The sequence below is a fragment of the Podarcis gaigeae genome (assembly GCF_964106915.1).
Source record: "Podarcis gaigeae genome assembly, chromosome: 8".
Lineage (NCBI taxonomy): Eukaryota > Metazoa > Chordata > Lepidosauria > Squamata > Lacertidae > Podarcis > Podarcis gaigeae.
Window position 1 is genome coordinate 76,711,999 of NC_139684.1, and position 17,679 is coordinate 76,729,677.

A 17,679-nucleotide genomic window follows, 5' to 3' on the forward strand; every position below is an offset into this window, starting at 1 on the left:
CGCTGTCTGGAGACACTTCCGGGTCACGTGGCCAGCGTGACGAAGCTGCTTTGGCGAGCACGCATCCAGCGCAGCACACGGAAACACTGTTTACCTTCCCGCTATAAAGTGGTACCTATTTATCTACTTGCACTTAAGGGTGCTTTCGAACTGCTAGGTGGGCAGGAGCTGGGACCGAAAGATGGGAGCTCACCCCGCTGTGGGGATTCGAACTGCCGACCATGCGATTGGCAAGTCCTAGGCATTGAGGTTTTACCCACAGCACCACCCGCGTCCCTGGTGTTTCTGCCCAGTTGATCCTGAGGTACCACTGTACTATTTCCAGTTGCTGGGGGTGAACAGGGGGAATGGGCGACTGCCCTCCTGTTATGATAATCCTGTACCCATGGACATCTGATCAGCCACTCCAAGAAGGATGCTGCTAGACTGCAGGGTTCTTGTCTTCTGAAAACGGAGGGTGGGATTTGAAGCAGGTATAAGCAACTACGTAGCTGGATTAAGTTCAAGACAATGTGGCTAAGGATAGCCAGGTCAGCTGGTTTAAAGTATCCTCTGCCACAATTAGAACAAGGAGGGGCAAAGTTCAGTAAAATGATATAATAAGATCTCAGAGTCACTGTATTCTATTCAGTGCCTACCAGTGTGTCCCTGGCACCCTTCAATAGCCCTGAGCTGTGTCTAGCTTTGCCAGCTGAGCAGTCACCTGAGCAGTACCTTGAGGCTTTCATTGCACTTTGATTAGTGGCCAGGAAGAAGAGAAAAGGTATATTGCTCCTTCCAACTCAGTAAGAAAAGGCAAAAAGAGAGGTATTGGCTTGGAATTATTTTTTCACAACCAGGAGCAGCTACTTCCAGGTTAGCGGAGTTCATAACCTGAAGCATTCATAGCCAGAAGCGTTCGTATCCAGAGGTATCACTCTGCTTTCTACCTCAGCCTTACTTGCTTGCACCTGAAGTGATTAATTTGCTGCCACTGAGTCACGCTCCTTTTTTTCTGTGTTGATCAGTTTTACTGGTTGAAACCTCCATTGCAGCCACGTGTGCTGCAATATGAAGTCAACATTTTAACCACAGCTCATCCCATCCTCCCCAGATGGGATGAGATGAATCTAGTGTCCTGGCTTTTCTCTTCTTTAGATGAGGAATCCTTAGGTGGAAAATGTATTGAGGGGGTTTCTTGTAGGTGGCTTCTGGGCTTTGCCATTGCCTTTTTTGGTTCTCAGCTCTTTTATTGGGTGCCGTCAGAATTTAAATTTTATTTATTTATTTTTTTAATATTTTTATTGCTTTTAAGAAGTACAGAAAAAAGAATAAAGAATGGTTATAAGAAAGTAGAATAGAAGAATAACAAATTTCCATGTTCTTTTTCCATCCAATCTAAAGGACTTCCCCACATCCTCCAAACCCTACGTTCCCTGTCTTTATAAAGCATCAGCAATTTGTTAACTTATTTCAAAACTTATTGTATCTTCCATTTTATCATGTTCCCTAATTTCAATTTTACTGTAACCCAATTCTTATATGCTTTGTATTAAACACAATAAAGTTGTTTCATTATTTTACCTCTAAATTCTTGTGTCTTAATTTTCATTTCATTAACTTACATTTGCTGAAGCTAGAGTTTCCTGAAAGGTGCATTTTTTTTTTTAACATTCATACAGCTTATAGTGTTTTTTCAAATAGTCCTTAAACTTTTCCCAGTCCTCCTCAATTGTTTCTTCTCCCACGTCTCGGATTCTGCCAGTCATTTCAGCCAATTCCATGTAGTCCATCAACTGTGATTGCCATTCCTCCAGCGTGGGTAAATCTTGTGTCTTCCAGTGTTTTGCAATCAGGATCCTTGCTGCTGTGGTAGCATACATGAAAAAGGTTCTGTCCTTCTTAAACACTCTCTGGTCTACCATACCCAGGAGGAAGGCCTCTGGTTTCTTAGGTAAGGTAAATCTCAGTACCTTTTTTAGTTCATTATGGATCATTTCCCAGAAGGCCTTCACTTTCAGGCAGGTCCACCAGAGATGAAAGAATGTCCCTTCCGCCTCTCCACATTTCCAACATTTATTGTCAGACAGATGGTATATCTTAGCTAGCTTGACTGGGGTCATGTACCACCGGTATACCATTTTCATAATATTTTCCTTCAAGGCAGTGCATGCCGTAAATTTCAAACCGGTGTTCCATAACCTTTCCCAGTCTACAAACATAATGTTATGCCCCACATCCTGAGCCCATTTTATCATAGCGGATTTGACTGTCTCGTCCTGTGTATTCCACTTAAGCAGCAAGTTATACATTCTCGAAAGTAGTTTACTTTTTGGCTCTAACAATTCGGTCTCTAGTTTCGATTTTTCCACCTGGAATCCAACCTTTTTATCTATTTTAAAGACCTCCTGAATTTGCGCATAGTGCAGCCAGTCTCGTACCTTAGTTTTCAATTTTTCCAAGCTTAGCAACCTCCAATTGTCTCCAATTTTTTCAATTATTTCCCAATATTTAGGCCAATGGGCCTCCATGTTAAGTCTCTTACGTGCCTTGGCCTCCACCGGTGAGAGCCACCTCGGAGTCTTACTCTCCAATAAGTCTTTATATTTTGTCCAGACCATCAAAATTACTCTTCTGACAATATGGTTTTTAAACAATTTGTGCACTTTGACCTTGTCATACCACAAATATGCATGCCACCCAAACGCATTGTCAAACCCTTCCAGATCTAGGACGTCAGTGTTCTCCAGTAAAATCCAATCTTTCAACCAGCAGAAGGCTGCAGATTCATAATATAACCTCAAGTCTGGCAGGGCAAATCCCCCTCTTTCTTTCGCATCAGTTAATATTTTAAACTTTATTCGGGGCTTTTTGCCCTGCCAAACAAACTTAGAAATATCCTTCTGCCACTTTCCAAAACATTCCACCTTGTCCACGATCTGTAGGGCCTGAAACAAAAATAACATTTTCGGCAGTACATTCATCTTTACAGCAGCTATTCGGCCTAACAAGGAAAGTTTCAATCTTGACCATGTTTCCAAATCTCTTTTGATTTCTGACCAACATTTCTCATAGTTATCTTTAAACAAATTCCAATTTTTGGAGGTCAGGTACACCCCTAGGTATTTTACTTTTTTAACCACATTCAACTCCGTTTCTTTAGAGAATTCATCTGTTTCTGTAACTGTCAAGTTTTTTGCTAAAACCTTGGTTTTTTGCTTATTTAACTTAAACCCCGCCACCCGACCAAAGTCAGAAATTAATTCTAACACTCTTTTAGTACTGGAGACTGGTTCCTGAAGTGTTAATACCAAGTCATCTGCAAATGCTTTCAATTTATATTGTTTCACTCCGACCTCAATTCCCTGAACCAACCGGTCCTTTCTAATCATGTTTAGCAACACCTCCAGAACTGAGATGAACAATAGGGGGGATAGGGGGCACCCCTGACGTGTCCCTTTTTCAATTTTAAACTCCTCTGTCACCACATTGTTTACTATCAATTTAGCTTTTTGTTCTGTGTAGATTGCTTCTATACCATTTTCAAACCCCCGCCCCACTCCCATCCCTTCCAAATTTTTCTTCATAAACATCCAAGAAATATTATCAAAGGCCTTCTCTGCATCAATAAAAATTAAAGCCGCTCTAGTATTAAGGTTTGTTTGTAGAAGTTCCAAAATGTCAATAATGTTTCTTGTGTTATCAAACAAAAGCCTACCAGGGAGAAAGCCAGCCTGGTCCTTATGAATCACTTCATTTAATACTTTTTTAAGTCTACTTGCCAAAATATCTGCAAAAATTTTATAATCCACATTTAGGAGTGAGATGGGGCGGTAATTCTTAAGTTGAGTCTTTTCAGTTTCTAATTTAGGTATCAATGTGATGAAAGCTTCTTTCCACGTTTCCGGTGCCTTCCTTCCCTCCATAATCTGGTTACAAACCTCCATCAAGGGTTGTATCAAATAGTCCTTTAAAACTTTATAATATTTGGAGGTTAGGCCATCAGGGCCTGGGGACTTGCCCAATTGAAGATTTTGAATGGCACTTTCAATTTCTTGCTGTGTAATGTTACAGTTCAGGTTTGTTCTCATTTCCAGGGGTATTTTTTGTAATCCATTAGTTTTAAGAAATTGATCCACCTCGGAAGCTTTTTGCGGCCCTTGTGAATAGAGTTCTTTGAAGTACCTCTGGAAGCACTTTCTAATTTCCTCGGGTTTCTGAACCATTCTCCCTTCAATCTCTAGATTTGTAACTGTATTAAGCTTTTGTCTCTTTTTCAACTGCCAGGCTAGCAGTTTCCCACACTTATTCGCCGATTCGAAGGATCTTTGTTTCATTTGTTTAATTTTCCATTCCACCTCTTGATTTATCAATTTTGAATATTGCGCCTGGAAAAATTTCACTTCTCTTAGCACATCCTTCGACTTAGGCCTAGATCTTAATTTTTTCTCTCCTTCTCTTATTTTCTCCAATATCTTCTCCTTCTTTTCATTCCAGAGCCTTTTCTTAATCGTGTTTTGTTGTATTAGAAGCCCTCTCATAACTGCCTTACTTGCATCCCAGATTGTTCTTTTTTCCACGGTGGTATTCAAATTTATCTCAAAATAGTCCTTTAAAGTTTTTTGGGCCTTCTTCACAATCTCCTGATCTCTTAATAAGGTGTCATTCATTTTCCATCTAAAGGAACCGGTTGTATTAAGTCTCAATTCCACTTTCAAAGCATTATGGTCGGAGCAGGTTTTTGGGCAGATTTCCACTTTTCTAGTCTTAGGTGCCAGTCCTCTAGTTGTCCATATTTGGTCGATTCGTGTCCATGTCAGATGAGCTTCAGAAAAGAAAGTCCCTTCTTTCCCTAGAGGGTTCTTAACCCTCCATATGTCGACTAAGTCCATATTGTCTGTCATTTCAAAGAAAGTTTTAGGTAGTCTGCCATCTTTCGATATGTTGGCACTTTGTGACTTATCCATATTTACAGACACAACCCCATTCATATCACCCAGCATAATGATGTTACTATAGTCCAAGTAATCCAGCATAGTCTCATGCAGCTTCCTGAAAAATTCCGACTTTCCCTCATTTGGAGCATATATTCCTAATATCAAAAATTTTTCTCCTTGTGTCTGTATTTCAATCGCCAAAATTCGGCCATGTTCATCTTTAAATAAGAATTTCGGTGACAGGCTCTCCTTTGCATATATCACCACTCCTCTTTTCTTAACTTTGTCCGAAGAAATAAATTCTTGGCCTAGTCTTTTATTAATTAACACTTTTCTGTGGAGCCTTGTCACATGTGTTTCTTGTAGGCAGATAACGTCCAATTGTTCCCTTTTCAAAATGTGAAAAACTTTCCTTCTTTTTTCGGGGGAATTTCCGCCATTTATGTTCCAACTAAGAAGCTGCAGAGACATCCTGAATCAATTGACGGGTTCTACAATGGGGTATCTAAGCTTCCCTCCGGTCCCGGAGGAAGTAGTGCTGGTCCAGATCCAGGTGGTATAACTCTTGGAGGTGGTCCCGGTGGTGGTGGAGGCCAAGAAGCTGCAGCTCCTTTTTGCAGGTCCTCCTCGTGGTCGTGTAGGAACTTCTGCTGGTCTTCAGGTGATTTAATTTTTATTTTCCTTCCTTTGTAAGTAAATGAAAGTCCTTGTGGAAACTCCCACCTATAAGGAATTCCGTTGTGTCTCAACAATTTAGTCAGGTCTATATAGGTAGTCCTAAGTTCCAAGAGATATTTGGGTATATCTCTGTAAGTTTCGGCCCTTTTGCCTTCTATCTCCAAAGATTTCTTGAAATGTAGGCCTAATATCTTATCCCTTTCTTCTCTTGATCTCAGAACAACTAAGCAGTCTCTGGACTTGTCTTTCTTTACTGATTTTCCCAGTCTAAAGGCTGTCACAATTTTAAAGTCCTTTTCTTCCTCAATTCCCCAGAATTTGGAGAACAAAAGTGTCAAAAATCCCTCTAAATTGTCTTGCTCCAGTTCTGGGATAGCCCTTATCCTGAGATTGCTTTCTTTACTTTTCAGTTCAACCAATGACAGGTAGGCTTGTTGTTCCCCTACCTGTCTTTTCAGAGGCCTTACTTCTCCTTTAATTTCATCAACCTTTATATTCGCCTGTTCTGCTTTTTGGTTGGCTTCCACAGCTAATTTGTAATTTTCTGCCGTAGCTCCTTGCAGTTTCTCAATTGCCTGAGTGTGCTGCGAAACCTGTTCAGTTAATTTGCCAATAGAGGATGTAGCTTGGTCAATTTTTGATGTTTGATTGTCCACTTTTTGATTTAAAACTGCCAATTGTTCCAAAATTTGTTTCAAAACTGTTTCAGATCCTCCAGTTGCCATATCTTCTGCAGCAGGCTGTGCAAGTTCCACCTCCTGTGCTGCAGAATTTAAATTTTAAATTAACTGTATAGAGGAAGAAATTTGAAAAGTGCCTGTTGACAACTAATGAGATTGAGGAGAAATAATTCAGACAATTTCAACAGTGAGCTTTGAATTTCATCATTTTCTCTATGTCTTTATGCCAAAGGGGTGGGAAAAACTCCTCTTCCCAGAATTCACTGAACATTTGTCCCCAAGTGTTCCCTGCAGAACAAACACATAGCCTATAGATCCCTCCAAGTAAGCCTCTATGTGCATCAGTTCTCTTTCTAGAATGATGAAGGCACTCCTGGGTACATGCCTCCTCTTGGCCCTGCTTTCTCCAGGTAAGTAGGAACCAGTAGGATGGAGAACTTTTTATCACATTTAGATGACAGAGGAATCTGGAGAGCTGAATTTAAGAGAGCTAGTGTGCTGTAGTCATTAGATGTCAAGCAATGATCCAGGAGACCAGGGTTCAAATCTCCACTCAGCCATGGAGCTCACTGTGGGATCCTGGAGAAATCACTATACTTCAGGTTAACTTACCTCACAGGGTTCTTGTGAGGATAAAATGGGGAGCGGAGAACCATGTACACAGCCTTGAGCTGCTTGGAGGCAAGTGCAGAAATCAAATAAATTAAAAAAAATAGAAACCAAGAGCAACTAAAATGGATAGAAATTTTAAAGGATATTTGAAATATGCTAGTAGCTGAAGGTACTATGTTTAGTAGCCACTTGTAGCCTAATTCTGCAACATTTGTCTAAACCTTTTTGTGAAGCTTTTGTGAAGCCATTCAAGTTGGTAGCTTCGTCAGTCTTACGAGAGAGGGATCAAAATATTTGTATTTCCACTTTGTCCATGTCATGCAGAACAGTATGTGCTTCCAGGAAGTCCCCTCTTTCTCCCCTCTTAACTGTCCTAACCCCCCAACTGTCCTAACCCCGCCCCTTAAAGTCCAAGTCTCTTAACATGGATCTAACCCTGTTTATTTAACTCTGCTTAAAACTGGTTGAAATGCAAAATCTTCTCCTCAACAAGTCTAGTAAGTGATGGTACAGAGTATTCCTGCATAGGGTTCCCAGTTTCCCCAAAGCTTTTTTTCATGCCTAAATGATGGGATAAGACCAATTTAGATTGAAAAGCTGACTTGCAGGTGAGGATGATAGGAGCTGCATACTGTCAAAATTTGCCTTCCTGCTCTTCATCATCTGGCCATTGGTCCTTTAGCTAAGGTCACATCTAAGATTGTAATCAAACAGTAGAAGAAAAAAGGTATTGAAGTGATAGATTGGATGGGAGGGAAAATGGGCCAGGGGAAAGGGAGGGTTTACCTTGAAACCACTTGAAAATAATTAAACCAGTGTTCTGACCAATGGATTTTACTCATTTTATTTTATTGAAAGATCTTATTATCTTGAACCCCATTTTATTTAAAAGATTTAATTCACTCCCACCTCCTTCTCTGTGCCAAATTAAGCAAACCACAAAACCAAATAATAATAATGATAATGATAATAACAATCCATGAACTAATCTTTTGCTCCTGTCCTCAGCATTACCTCTGAACTGCAGATCGGGGTTAAACAGGACTGGACTGACATACCATGACTATTTAACAACAAACTGTAACTTTGGTCAAGATTTCTGTGTTGCCAGTGTTCTGCGTACAAATATAAGTAAGATTTATCTGGGGTTTTTTTGTCTTTTGTTGTTGGAATTCCTAAATTAGTGGTAAGGAAGCTGTGGCACTTCAGCTGTAGATGAATTAGAATTCCCACTTGCCTCATTTAGCCTGGCCACCAGTCAAAGATGATGGGAGATGTAGTCCAGCAGCATCTGGAGGATCACAGTTTCCCAATCCTGCCTTGAGACCATCTTTAAATCTCTGTCAAGTATCTTGGGTTGGGCAACAGGAGTTCAGGGAAGTATTTTCTCACCCTGTAAATGGTTATGATCGACCAACAGAGAGAATGCAGTGTATGGCACATGTATTGTCGGAAGTATAGAAGAAGTCATGATTCTTCATGCTGCAGATTGGACCTGAAATGAAGTTCTACATTCATTCCAAATTTAATGTCTTTTACTCTGGTCTATGATCATAATAAAGCTTTGAAAGCTGCAGTTATATTTTACAAACTACAGTTGCAATCGAAATTATTCACACCCCATTGCAAATTGGGTTGATTATCAAAATTTATAGACTTCTAGCTGTTTGCATTGAACAAATCAAACAAAAGCCATTGAAATAGCTCTGCAAAATGGCTGCTTCAAGTGTTTCCCCCAAATTCAGCTGAAAATGCAACTGATACTGCCAAGAAGAACAACATTATTTATTTCAGTCGAAAGACCTACAAAATCATTTTCAAAAACAAGATAAAAGAGAAATACAGGGAAGATTAAAAGGCGGTCACTTTGTTTTATCCAGAGTATGTAGGATTCTATTTCTTATTACTTCTGAGAGGAACTTAGCCAAGGCCAGGGTAGTATCATCTGACTTATATTGGCTTCTCTAGTCTCACTATTATTCAACCCATCGTTGGCAAGCATCTTTTAAATGCCTTCAGAAAAATTGTGTATTCCACCAGGCTCATACAAGCCATTCAGAATACATCTTTCCATTGGTTAATTGATATCTGTTTCTTTACTTTTAATAGCTTTTATTGTATGCTTTAAATATTATGGCTGGAAGACATTTTGATATTTTTTCTTTCTATGATATAGTGGTGTGTACATATTTTAATTCATAAAGCTCATCACTTTATATTGCCGAATCACTTTATATTGCCAAATTTAATAATACTTTCCATGTTATTTGTTTGAGAAGGTTCTCATTCAGACAATACAGAAAATTGGAACCATTACAATGAACGTGTCTTAGGAGCAACAAACCTCCATATCAAGATGATTCTTTCAAATTCTTTTTCATAGTGAAATTCCAAGTGCAACTTTTGAGTCAATGCTCGTCATCCAGATTCTGTTCCTCAGGCAATTACAGCTTCACTGCAGGCGATGGTAAATTCTTTCAGATGAAGAAGCACTGCTGCAAGACTGAACTGTGTAACAATGCAATTCTCAGCCGTACGTTTCTGCATCAATTTAGAATCATTAACATGTTAGGGTTTTGCACTGAATTTGGCCATGGCCTGGATCCTTAGTCAATCAGCAGTACTTAGAGAATCTGTGCCTCATTCAAATGGGGTGAGACAGCCCCAGGTGGCTACAGGTTGGGTTGAGCAGCTCAGGACTATTAGGGGCTCTGAAGGGATGGCGAGTCAGGCAGGACGGGGAGGCAGTCATGAGGAGAAACTGTGAAAAAGAGGGACATACTTGGTAGCTACGGACGCGGGTGGTGCTGTGGCTTAAACGACAGAGCCTAGGGCTTGCCGATCAGAAGGTTGGCGGATCAAATCCCCACGCCAGGCTGAGCTCCCATTGCTCGGTCCCTGCTCCTGCCAACCTAGAAGTTTGAAAGCACTGAGTGTAAGTAGATAAATAGGTACCGCTCGGGTAGGAAGGTAAACGGTGTTTCCATGCACTCCTCTGGTTTGCCAGAAGTGGTTTAGTCATGCCCTTTATCTTTTATTTGGTACCTACGTCTGCCAGAGAAGGGATGGGTTGCCTTTCCAACCAGGCCTCTCCTTCTTCCTGCCCCTCAAAGCAGCACCATGCAGGATCAGATCATCCTTCTGATAGGTGGGAGGATCTGACTCTTGTCCCAACCATATTTTTACTGTATATTAAGATATGGTTACACATCGCCCCGGTATCCAAGTGATGTGAGATTCCATGGGTACCAGGCATGCTGTAACCCAGGCTCTGTGTTTCCTGCGGGAACATAATGCACTGTGGTGTCTTTATGATATATGGTCATGCATAAATATATACAACCTGAGGCCTACAATGAAGACATCCACCAGAACATGTCCTGCCCCTCTCATAGACACAGCAGCATTCTTGCCTTGGCAGTTTGTCTTTTCCTGGGAATGGTCACATCCCTCTTATTCTAATCAAACGTAATCCTGGTTTTCTTACTACACAGGGAGCAGCCTCCATTCCTTTGATGTGCTGCAGTGCTAATCGGCTATTTTAATGACCCACTTCCCCAAAATGGTTACCTCAGAAGTAAATTGCTTCTGACAAAAGTCATGTTTATTTCCTGGGATTTAGAAGTGTCTAAAGAAGTGTCAGTTTTTTGTTTTTTTTTAAATATTTTTATTAAGGATTTTCTTGTTTTACAGAAGTGTAGTGCCTCGTATTTTTTTCTTCTTCTTCTTCTTCTTCCGTGTAACGTTTTTACAAATCCGTTTCATTTGTTGAGGCATTAGGGGGAGAAGAAAAAAGAAAGAAAAAAGAAAGGGGGGTGGGGAGAGGGAGGATGGATGGGGGTGGGGTCGGGTGGCGGTGTTTCTATTATGTTTAATGTATGTAGAGTTTGGTGTCAGCGTTGCTTGTGTTGTTCACTTGTGTTCCTTTGGTGGTGAGAGAGGTTGGGGTTGGCTTAGGGTGTGATTGTTTGCTTGTGATTGGCTGTGGTGATCTTTGTTTTCGTGTGTGAGTGGGGTGGGTGGGTGTTTTGGATCAGGTTAACCATATTGATTTGTATGCTGTTGATGGATTATTGTCATTGTCCTGTTGGGCTGTGTATGTGATAAAGGGGAGCCATACCGGGGTGAAGGCGTCTTCTTCTGTTTGTCCCCGTGTCAGTTTCAGTTTATTAGTTAATTTTTCTAGTAGGGCTGTCAAAAAACAATGGGAGAATGACATAGGCTATGAGATTAACCCCACTCAATGGACCAGAATGTGGTCTAAACCCCCCTTTAAATCCATATCAACAAAAAGAAAAGAACTCACACTGAAACTCACCTACAGGTGGTACCTAACACCAAGGAAACTAGCGCTAATACACCCAGGAACCTCACCAAAATGCTGGAGAGGGTGCACCTCCTCAGGCACATACCTCCACATGTGGTGGGAGTGTCCCAAAATTCAACTATTCTGGACAACAGCCATACAAGAAATAAAGAAGTGTCAGTTATGTCAGTTTAGGAACTTTACCTATGTTAATTAACCCAGTGGATAAGTTTTTTTTTTTGGGGGGGGGAATCGGAGCCAAGAATACAATCTTCAAGATGCCTTTATAACATTCCCTATGCATAATTACCCATGAATGATATTTAAAGCAACATAATTGGATACTTAAGCGCATGAACAGCTCATAAATAGGTTATGGTCACTTAAAGATAACGTTCAATTAGATGCTCCAAATTTGGGCCTTACAACTCACCTATCTTATCCAGACCCTTGAACTGCTTCTGGTCAGTCTTTTAATTGACAAAACAAGCACTGTCTATGCTGGCAGTTATTTCTATTATTGTTATTTATTTATTTAATTTATATACTGCCCTGTACCTTCTCAGGGAATTCACAGAAAGTGACGGTTAGTTCATTGCTGAAGTGCAGAAGACAGACAGAATCTCTGTACAAAGATAAGGGACTAAGAGCATATGCTTTCATACAGCCTACACCATAATCCATGGCAGGAAAACCTTCTGAGAGATTGAGAAGGGAAGAAAGTTCACACTCCCCCAGCTCCCTTTATGTAAAGGTCATTCATCTCAGAGACCAATGGTGACTTTGTCCCATGCTCAGTCCTGAACCCAGATTGTGTCTAGATTATATTTTATCCAAGAGTACTTGCAGCTGCCCCACCAAAACTGGAAGGCCCTAGGGTGGATTGCATTAATATAACACAGAGATACAAAAACAGAGAAAAACATCAGCATGCTCACTATACTTTTGATTTTGGCAGTTCCTGATCGCAACATGCTGGCTGAAAATGGTTTGCAGTGCCCATCCTGCTTCTCCAAAGGAACCATAATGTGTAAAAGCAAGAAGCACATCAACTGCGTTGAGAATGAGACCCAGTGTACTCAATTTAAAGTACATCTTCTTACCGGTAACATTGCTACTCAGACAAGGGACAAAGGGCTAGTAATTCTTGGTCATGCAGACTCTCTCCTTGTCTTCTTCTCTCCCTTCCTTCCTTTCCCTTGCATGTTGCTGGAACAATGAGAGGGATCATATCTCTCACTGGCCCCACTCTGCACCCTTCCGTATTGTTTTGCCTGCCTGGTCTGTGTCTTTTAACTCTCATAATGCCACTCGCTTGTCCAGAAGAAGGATTCAAAGTGAGATGTGTATATAAAATACCCTTCTAAACAAAAGTAAAAAAGTGTGAGTATGCTTATAGCCCCGGGGGAAGATGGCTCAACCGCAAGCACGTGAGTCTTTCAATGTGTCCTTTGAGAGGCTAAATGGCAGCAACTGGGAGGACTGGTCGTGCCAAATGTATTACTGGCTGGAGGGAAAGCAGCTCTGTGAGTAAGTGTGAGTAAGTATGAAGAGAAGTGTGAGTAAGCGTAGTCACAAAAAGTGCATTGATTGCTTCACCCCAGTTGCATCCGAATCTCTCCACCATTGGGATGTTTCTGTCTTGCTCAAAAAACATATTTATTATGTAAAAGGAATGTAATACATTTCCTTTAATTCTGTGACAATGAGCAGTATCTGTCTAACGCATAACAATAGTGCAAGTATTTACAGTTGTGCAACAGAAATTCCGTTCTCTGTATTTTCTCTTTAGCCTCCTAAAATCTTCTCCACAGAATTGGAAAAAACCTCAGAATTCATTTACGGGATACACAGAAGGAGGAAGGGAGGGGGAATATGTTCCATTCTACAACCATACATTATTTTGCTGATGTCATGATTTAGCTACATCCGTAAAGTGCTTTATATGCATTATAACAATTTGACACCAGATGGCGCTGTGGAGTCCCATCTTTCTTCAACAGGATTTCCTAGTACGAAGTTTGCAACGCAATTGACTACAGTGGTAACTCTGGTTACGAACTTAATTCATTCCGGACGTCTGTTCTTAACTTGAAACCGTTCTTAACCTGAGATATCATTCTAGCTAATGGGGCCTCCTGCTGCCGCCACACTATTTCTGTTCTTATCCTGAGGTAAAGTTGTTTACCCGAGGTACTACCTACGGCTTAGCGGAGATTGTAACCCGAAGTGTTTGTAACCCGAGGTGTTGTAAGCTGAGGTACCACTGTACCCTAACCCGAGATCCAGACATAGATGAATACCTCCCTATCAGTATATTTTTCAGGAATAATGCTACATTGAGAGGGAATTTGGGATGAATGTGGGAGGGGCATATGGCTGGTTTGCCTCAGGAGGCCATTTGAGCTGTGTTTGCCCTACATTCTTCCTTCTCATTCTTTTCCTGCCATTTACAGCCTTGGCTTTCCTAGTTTCTCTTTTTAGGGTTGAGTAAGAATTCTGAGGTGAGTACCTCATTGGCTCTTGCGATTCCCCCTTTTCACCTGCTTTATGTTTGATGTGTTTAACATGAAAATAGCTATGGGAAATAAAAGGAGGATTCTCTGGATACTTAGATCACAGTAGGGCAATGAGGGAGCCTCAGTTGGCCCCCAACCATCCTGAGAGACAATGAAGTGCATCTCCTGACTTATGACAGGTTCACTCAAGGTTCAGACACCAAGGAGGGATTGTTTGTTTTCAGATCTTGCTGTGTGGCCGTAGCATGTGACTTTTAATATGCCCAGGAGATGGCAGGGATAGAATTCCTCCCATTTTATTGCAACTCACCTGCCCACAAGTATTTGATTTGGTTAATCTTATTAATTAGGCCTGTTTTCAAATCCTCTGATTTCATTATATTTTATAAATATGACTTGTTTATTAATATTCTTTGTGTGTATCTTGAGAGTCCTTTGGGTATGATAGTAATTTTAAAACATATCTGAGTTAATTTTTTTTACCTGAACTTCTAATGTTGACAATTTTGTATAATCATGTTCTGGTGAAATTATGATATTTCTCAGATATCTTAAATATACTCATTTTAAAACTAACTTATTAAAATTCTCGTTCACCATTGCAGGAACCATCTCCTATCCCTGAGTAAAGGACTAAAGTCAACATTTCTCTCCCCATCCCCCCCAGCTTCATTTAAGGGCCCCAAGTTCACTTTCCAAGGTTGTGGAACAACAGATTTTTGTGGCATCACGAAAAATGGAAGAGCTGCAGTTGGAGGTGGGAGCTTTGTCCTTTTTGTTACCCAAGAAAGATGTTACAATGCTCCACAAATCTCACACCAGCTGGAACGTGAAGAGTGAATGGGACACTGTAGACCTCCTCCTTGTGTATTCCAAAATCTATGGCAAAGAGGAGGAATTGGAGGCCTAGTGGTGAAATTCAGGACTCAGGATCTCTGTTTCTTTCTTTTTTGCTTTTGTTGGAAGTAAAGGGAAACAAGGAACAGAAAAAGTGGTCAGAATATGGGAATTCTGGATTCTAACTACAAAGAATCCTGTCGTGTCTCATTAAAAATAAGTTTTTGTGCTTGCTTCGGCAGCACATACACTAAAGAAGAAAAAATAGTTAAGTTTTCAGTATGATGATTACAATGCAAAATAAATGGTTATGGAGAATCAAATGCTGGTTCTCAGATCTGTTTCTTTCAGATACAAATGCAATTATTATTTATTGGTTTAGCCACACCGATTACAAAAGACGCAATACATAAAACAGAATAAAAACAAAATAAAATACATTGCACAGTTAAATCATTAATAGAATCAGATGGTTCATTAGATAAGAGGTTTCTCCTTTGAAAGATTTAAATTAGGGCACATTTTAAGGCAGAGTTCAGTGGAGCTCAGCTCTGGCACCTCTCAGGTTAGTGTCATTTTCATTCTAAGAGAACAAGGAACAAGCTCGTGGTGAACTCTGGCACCTGCAAATCTAGAAAAATAGCACTGATCCCTACAATTTTTTCTCCTTACAATCTTAACTGTAAAGGCAAAACAGATCAATTTCTCATAGGGGTAAGGGGATTTGTCCCTTAATAAATAGTTAATCATATAAACAATCCATCTCTCAATAGGGAGATTTAAATATTTGAACAAAGCTTCTCTTAAGTCCTCTTAGATGGAACAAACCAGTAAGTAGTTGGGTGAATATTCAGGCCCCTTACCTTTATGTAGGCAAACTACATGGGGGATCCAGAGAGAGCAGCCTTCAACTATGATAGAGTTGTAAAAACTTTTCCGCGTTTGGTATTTGTGATGTGCATACATAGTGAGGGGACTGAATGACTAGTTTGGCATAGCAAGTTGCAGGCTGTTGGCATTTCAGTTCCCACCAGCTGCGAGCAAGCAGCTACATTGTTGACATCATGTGATGTCTCTGAGCGTGAGACAGGAAGTCTCAGCCAGTTTTCAGTGTACTCGGGTGGAGCTACTGAGAGTTGTCTTTCGCTTCTGTGTAGAAGCAGAGTCGAGTCAGATACTCTCGTGCTGTACTGCTCAGGAGAGCAGACATGTTTAGTACAGTCTTAATAAAGTAGCAGTAGACTACAGACTGCCTCTTTCTTCTGTGATGCGATGCCAGGAGAAAGTGAGTGTGCTCCTCTCAGAAGGGAGGGGTCGCTTATCATCGGTCTCTCTGGACTGAGGGAGGATTCCAGCCAGAGAGTGACCACCGGAGAGAAGCCCCGGCGTCCCGGGCGGGCGTTTTTCCAACACAGACTGGTCCCCATGAGGCAAGGTGAGGCAACCATCTTAGGAGGATAGATCCATAGGGGCAGCAGATCTGACCTCCAGAGAATTCCTTGCCCCTGCTGCTGAGACAGTGGCAACAACAGCCGCAGTGCGCTTCTTAAAGACCAGATTTGCCCCTCCCCCACAATCAGGTTGCCTCTTCAGTGGCCTCTTGGCCAATAGTAGGCGCTTCTGGTCTCCTCCTATGCTTGTTTCCTGTGGGGATCTTTATTCCTCACCCTTCACATTCTTCTGGATGTCGATATGCACTCATCTCTTCTTCCCTGGAATGGGGAGGCACTATTTTGTGGTTTGCCTCAGCTGTCAACATGTCTTGGGACAGACTTGCCAAGGAGCACATTTGACCATGAAATCATGCTTTAAATTATGAAATTTCATATGACAAGGTGTCACCTCAATATCTAACACAGTAAGAATATCTCAAGGACGATCATAATCATCAATAATGCGTAGTATTTTCTTATTCCAAGATGGACACTCTACCCAAAATGTCCCATCTCAGGTGTCCCAGCTCCAAGGGCTAGTATGAAATAACTTGGGGGGGGGGATCTACATAACACATCTGTGATGATGGCACACCACTGCCTCCTTCAAGTAGACAGGGACCACCCCCTCTTTCAAGGAGGCATTAATCACCTCCCTGACCCAGTCAGCTGTCCCCTCCCTGCTACTTCAGACAAGAGGGGCAAGGGGCAATGTCCTTGAATCTTACCAATTGAAACTCAGTCAACACATCAGGGCTAGACCATGCTCTGGACACTCCTTGAGTTTCATCTGCTGTAACAGCTGAGTCAGGTTCCCAGTGGATGCAAGCAATTTCATCCTCAAAATGCTTTGCAAACAAGTCACAGCATTGACAAGTCACAAGCACATTCCCCGACTCCCAATGACAGGCACCCCATATTTTCACCTTGGAGCTTTCCTTTTTCTCACCCAGCCTCTCACCCTGGGAGATGCCCACTTCTCCACCTCTCCACCTGGTTACTGGCACCAGGTTCAGATTTCCCACCAACACCACTTGCAGCACATTAAGCATTTTATTTTATTTTTAAAGCTCAGTCCAATGTTTCATATCATCATGTGATTGAGATATCTTAGCATTGTCTCATCTTTGTGTCCCCCCCTTTTTTTTAGTGTGAGAGGGTTTCATAATTAATGAAACATTGGAAATAAATGGAGAGGGAAAATGCCACATTTTCTTAGATGTGATTACACACATATGACTTTACTCCATCCTTTAGAAATTCTGTTAGTATAAATAAATGAGTAGAAGGAGGTGTATTTAAAATAAAATTAATAGCAATAATGATGGCAATGTTGATGCTGTTAGGATTTATAAAAGTGAGAACACAATAAAAGCAGGAAAGTGAGGAGAAAAGAAAGGGGGGAACTGAGAAAAAGTAAAAAGAGAAAGAAGGAAGGAAGGAGGGAGAAAGAAAAGGGAAAAATGGGGAAGAGAGGAGTGTGTGTGTGTGTGTGTGTTAAAAATGGGGATGAAAGCTGTTCAGAAGTCAGATCACTGGAAATAGGTTACAAGAGGAGATGTTATCTACAACCCTTTCATTCCTGTAGCTCCACTAGTCCAACCTGTAGATCACAACTTACTGATTGTGGAAAGAATTCTGCTCGATCACTGTTACCGAGGCATCTGCCAGAGACAAACCCAAGCAGCCACCGCCTCA

General features: G+C 41.1%; 1 protein-coding gene across 1 annotated transcript in view; it reads left to right on the plus strand.

The window, feature by feature from the left end:
- The first annotated feature begins 7,975 nt into the window (after nucleotides 1–7,975).
- Nucleotides 7,976–17,679, plus strand: part of LOC310851736 (phospholipase A2 inhibitor and Ly6/PLAUR domain-containing protein-like) — a 68,413-nt gene continuing 58,709 nt past the window's right edge. Inside the window, exon 1 of the transcript XR_014567804.1 lies at nucleotides 7,976–8,017. The gene's annotated coding sequence lies outside the window, so the exon portion shown is untranslated. The remainder of the gene's footprint in view (nucleotides 8,018–17,679) is intronic.